This window comes from Osmia lignaria, unplaced genomic scaffold, assembly GCF_051020975.1.
Source record: "Osmia lignaria lignaria isolate PbOS001 unplaced genomic scaffold, iyOsmLign1 scaffold0003, whole genome shotgun sequence".
Lineage (NCBI taxonomy): Eukaryota > Metazoa > Arthropoda > Insecta > Hymenoptera > Megachilidae > Osmia > Osmia lignaria.
In genome coordinates, this window is record NW_027478160.1 from 11,862,271 (window position 1) to 11,868,505 (window position 6,235).

Below are 6,235 nucleotides of genomic sequence, written 5' to 3' on the forward strand. Positions count from 1 at the left end.
ATTATGTCTCCTACAATTTATGTTCTATGATATTTTTTGATCAGAAGCGTAGTTTTCGAGATATATCGAGATATTTAAAAGTTCCGAAGCCGCACCAACATAATAGAGATACAGAAACACCGTGGCCCCTTTCTTTGAGATAACTCTGCACTAGTGCGAGCCGCAAATGCCACTTCCAGCTTAGCTGTGCAGAAGAAGAACAACAAGAAGAAGAAATATCTCGAAATATGTCCGTCAGGCCCCTTCCCTTGAGATAAATCTGCAAATATCTCGGAAACGAAGCGAGCTATGGCAAAATGTTAAGAGACCTTTTTTGTAGAGAATTAAGTTTCCTACTTTTTATGTTCTATGATATTTTTTGATCAGATGCGTAGTTCTCGAGATATATCAAGATATTTAAAAGTTCCGAAGCCGCACCAACATAATAGAGATACAGAAACACCGTGGCCCCTTTCTTTGAGATAACTCTGCACTATTGCGAGCTGCAAATGCCACTTCCAGCTTAGCTGTGCAGAGGAAGAACAACAAGAAGAAGAAATATCTCGAAATATGTCCGTCAGGCCAGTTCCTTTGAGCTGAATCTGCAAATATCTCGGAAACGAAGCGAGCTATGGCAAAATGTTAAGAGACGTTTTTTGTAGAGAATTATGTTTCCTACAATTTATGTTCTATGATATTTTTTGATCAGAAGCGTAGTTTTCGAGATATATCGAGATATTTAAAAGTTCCGAAGCCGCACCAACATAATAGGGATACAGAAACACCGTGGCCCCTTTCTTTGAGATAACTCTGCACTAGTGCGAGCCGCAAATGCCACTTCCAGCTTAGCTGTGCAGAAGAAGAACAACAAGAAGGAGAATTATCTCGAAATATGTCCGTCAGGCCCCTTCCCTTGAGATAAATCTGCTAATATCTCGGAAACGAAGCGAGCTATGGCAAAATGTTAAGAGACCTTTTTTGTAGAGAATTAAGTTTCCTACTTTTTATGTTCTATGATATTTTTTGATCAGATGCGTAGTTCTCGAGATATATCAAGATATTTAAAAGTTCCGAAGCCGCACCAACATAATAGAGATACAGAAACACCGTGGCCCCTTTCTTTGAGATAACTCTGCAGTATTGCGAGCTGTAAATGCCACTTCCAGCTTAGCTGTGCAGGAGAAGAACAACAAGAAGAAGAAATATCTCGAAATATGTCCGTCAGGCCCCTTCCCTTGAGATATATCTGCAAATATCTCGGAAACGAAGCGAGCTCTGGCAAAATGTTAAGAGACCTTTTTTGTAGAGAATTATGTTTCCTACTTTTTATGTTCTATGATATTTTTTGATCAGATGCGTAGTTCTCGAGATATATCAAGATATTTAAAAGTTCCGAAGCCGCACCAACATAATAGAGATACAGAAACACCGTGCCCCTTTCTTTGAGATAACTCTGCACTATTGCGAGCTGTAAATGCCACTTCCAGCTTAGCTGTGCAGAAGAAGAACAACAAGAAGAAGAAATATCTCGAAATATGTCCGTCAGGCCCCTTCCCTTGAGATAAATCTGCAAATATCTCGGAAACGAAGCGAGCTATGGCAAAATGTTGAGAGACCTTTTTTGTAGAGAATTATGTTTCCTACAATTTATGTTCTATGATATTTTTTGATCAGAAGCGTAGTTTTCGAGATATATCGAGATATTTAAAAGTTCCGAAGCCGCACCAACATAATAGAGATACAGAAACACCGTGGCCCCTTTCTTTGAGATAACTCTGCACTAGTGCGAGCCGCAAATGCCACTTCCAGTTTAGCTGTGCAGAAGAAGAACAACAAGAAGAAGAAATATCTCGAAATATGTCCGTCAGACCTCTTCCCTTGAGATAAATCTGCAAATATCTCGGAAACGAAGCGATCTATGGCAAAATGTTAAGAGACCTTTGTTGTAGAGAATTAAGTTTCCTACTTTTTATGTTCTATGATATTTTTTGATCAGATGCGTAGTTCTCGAGATATATCAAGATATTTAAAAGTTCCGAAGCCGCACCAACATAATAGAGATACAGAAACACCGTGGCCCCTTTCTTTGAGATAACTCTGCAGTATTGCGATCTGTAAATGCCACTTCCAGCTTAGCTGTGCAGGAGAAGAACAACAAGAAGAAGAAATATCTCGAAATATGTCCGTCAGGCCCCTTCCCTTGAGATATATCTGCAAATATCTCGGAAACGAAGCGAGCTATGGCAAAATGTTAAGAGACCTTTTTTGTAGAGAATTATGTTTCCTACAATTTATGTTCTATGATATTTTTTGATCAGAAGCGTAGTTTTCGAGATATATCGAGATATTTAAAAGTTCCAAAACCGCACCAACATAATAGAGATACAGAAACACCGTGGCCCCTTTCTTTGAGATAACTCTGCACTAGTGCGAGCCGCAAATGCCACTTCCAGCTTAGCTGTGCAGAAGAAGAACAACAAGAAGAAGAAATATCTCGAAATATGTCCGTCAGGCCCCTTCCCTTGAGATAAATCTGCAAATATCTCGGAAACGAAGCGAGCTATGGCAAAATGTTGAGAGACCTTTTTTGTAGAGAATTAAGTTTCCTACTTTTTATGTTCTATGATATTTTTTGATCAGATGCGTAGTTCTCGAGATATATCAAGATATTTAAAAGTTCCGAAGCCGCACCGACATAATAGAGATACAGAAACACCGTGGCCCCTCTCTTTGAGATAACTCTGCACTATTGCGAGCTGGAAATGCCACTTCCAGTTTAGCTGTGCAGAAGAAGAACAACAAGAAGAAGAAATATCTCGAAATATGTCCGTCAGGCCCCTTCCCTTGAGATAAATCTGCAAATATCTCGGAAACGAAGCGAGCTATGGCAAAATGTTAAGAGACCTTTTTTGTAGAGAATTATGTTTCCTACAATTTATGTTCTATGATATTTTTTGATCAGATGCGTAGTTCTCGAGATATATCAAGATATTTAAAAGTTCCGAAGCCGCACCAACATAATAGAGATACAGAAACACCGTGGCCCCTTTCTTTGAGATAACTCTGCACTATTGCGAGCTGTAAATGCCACTTCCAGCTTAGCTGTGCAGAAGAAGAACAACAAGAAGAAGAAATATCTCGAAATATGTCCGTCAGGCCCCTTCCCTTGAGATAAATCTGCAAATATCTCGGAAACGAAGCGAGCTATGGCAAAATGTTAAGAGACGTTTTTTGTAGAGAATTATGTTTCCTACAATTTATGTTCTATGATATTTTTTGATCAGAAGCGTAGTTTTCGAGATATATCGAGATATTTAAAAGTTCCGAAGCCGCACCAACATAATAGGGATACAGAAACACCGTGGCCCCTTTCTTTGAGATAACTCTGCACTATTGCGAGCTGTAAATGCCACTTCCAGCTTAGCTGTGCAGAACAAGAACAACAAGAAGAAGAAATATCTCGAAATATGTCCGTCAGGCCCCTTCCCTTGAGATAAATCTGCAAATATCTCGGAAACGAAGCGAGCTATGGCAAAATGTTGAGAGACCTTTTTTGTAGAGAATTATGTTTCCTACAATTTATGTTCTATGATATTTTTTGATCAGAAGCGTAGTTTTCGAGATATATCGAGATATTTAAAAGTTCCGAAGCCGCACCAACATAATAGAGATACAGAAACACCGTGGCCCCTTTCTTTGAGATAACTCTGCACTAGTGCGAGCCGCAAATGCCACTTCCAGTTTAGCTGTGCAGAAGAAGAACAACAAGAAGAAGAAATATCTCGAAATATGTCCGTCAGGCCCCTTCCCTTGAGATAAATCTGCAAATATCTCGGAAACGAAGCGAGCTATGGTAAAATGTTAAGAGACCTTTTTTGTAGAGAATTAAGTTTCCTACTTTTTATGTTCTATGATATTTTTTGATCAGATGCGTAGTTCTCGAGATATATCAAGATATTTAAAAGTTCCGAAGCCGCACCAACATAATAGAGATACAGAAACACCGTGGCCCCTTTCTTACAGATAACTCTGCACTATTGCGAGCTGCAAATGCCACTTCCAGCTTAGCTGTGCAGAGGAAGAACAACAAGAAGAAGAAATATCTCGAAATATGTCCGTCAGGCCAGTTGCTTTGAGCTGAATCTGCAAATATCTCGGAAACGAAGCGAGCTATGGCAAAATGTTAAGAGACGTTTTTTGTAGAGAATTATGTTTCCTACAATTTATGTTCTATGATATTTTTTGATCAGAAGCGTAGTTTTCGAGATATATCGAGATATTTAAAAGTTCCGAAGCCGCACCAACATAATAGAGATACAGAAACACCGTGGCCCCTCTCTTTGAGATAACTCTGCACTATTGCGAGCTGGAAATGCCACTTCCAGTTTAGCTGTGCAGAAGAAGAACAACAAGAAGAAGAAATATCTCGAAATATGTCCGTTAGGCCCCTTCCCTTGAGATAAATCTGCAAATATCTCGGAAACGAAGCGAGCTATGGCAAAATGTTAAGAGACGTTTTTTGTAGAGAATTATGTTTCCTACAATTTATGTTCTATGATATTTTTTGATCAGAAGCGTAGTTTTCGAGATGTATCGAGATATTTAAAAGTTCCGAAGCCGCACCAACATAATAGGGATACAGAAACACCGTGGCCCCTTTCTTTGAGATAACTCTGCACTAGTGCGAGCCGCAAATGCCACTTCCAGCTTAGCTGTGCAGAAGAAGAACAACAAGAAGAAGAAATATCTCGAAATATGTCCGTCAGGCCCCTTCCCTTGAGATAAATCTGCAAATATCTCGGAAACGAAGCGAGCTATGGCAAAATGTTAAGAGACCTTTTTTGTAGAGAATTAAGTTTCCTACTTTTTATGTTCTACGATATTTTTTGATCAGATGCGTAGTTCTCGAGATATATCAAGATATTTAAAAGTTCCGAAGCCGCACCAACATAATAGAGATACAGAAACACCGTGGCCCCTTTCTTTGAGATAACTCTGCAGTATTGCGAGCTGTAAATGCCACTTCCAGCTTAGCTGTGCAGGAGAAGAACAACAAGAAGAAGAAATATCTCGAAATATGTCCGTCAGGCCCCTTCCCTTGAGATATATCTGCAAATATCTCGGGAACGAAGCGAGCTATGGCAAAATGTTAAGAGACCTTTTTTGTAGAGAATTATGTTTCCTACAATTTATGTTCTATGATATTTTTTGATCAGAAGCGTAGTTTTCGAGATATATCAAGATATTTAAAAGTTCCGAAGCCGCACCGACATAATAGAGATACAGAAACACCGTGGCCCCTCTCTTTGAGATAACTCTGCACTATTGCGAGCTGGAAATGCCACTTCCAGTTTAGCTGTGCAGAAGAAGAACAACAAGAAGAAGAAATATCTCGAAATATGTCCGTCAGGCCCCTTCCCTTGAGATAAATCTGCAAATATCTCGGAAACGAAGCGAGCTATGGCAAAATGTTAAGAGACCTTTTTTGTAGAGAATTATGTTTCCTACAATTTATGTTCTATGATATTTTTTGATCAGAAGCGTACTTTTCGAGATATATCGAGATATTTAAAAGTTCCGAAGCCGCACCAACATAATAGAGATACAGAAACACCGTGGCCCCTTTCTTTGAGATAACTCTGCACTAGCGCGAGCCGCAAATGCCACTTCCAGCTTAGCTGTGCAGAAGAAGAACAACAAGAAGAAGAAATATCTCGAAATATGTCCGTCAAGCCCCTTCCCTTGAGATAAATCTGCAAATATCTCGGAAACGAAGCGAGCTATGGCAAAATGTTAAGAGACCTTTTTTGTAGAGAATTAAGTTTCCTACTTTTTATGTTCTATGATATTTTTTGATCAGATGCGTAGTTCTCGAGATATATCAAGATATTTAAAAGTTCCGAAGCCGCACCAACATAATAGAGATACAGAAACACCGTGGCCCCTTTCTTTGAGATAACTCTGCACTATTGCGAGCTGCAAATGCCACTTCCAGCTTAGCTGTGCAGAGGAAGAACAACAAGAAGAAGAAATATCTCGAAATATGTCCGTCAGGCCAGTTCCTTTGAGCTGAATCTGCAAATATCTCGGAAACGAAGCGAGCTATGGCAAAATGTTAAGAGACGTTTTTTGTAGAGAATTATGTTTCCTACAATTTATGTTCTATGATATTTTTTGATCAGAAGCGTAGTTTTCGAGATATATCGAGATATTTAAAAGTTCCGAAGCCGCACCAACATAATAGGGATACAGAAAC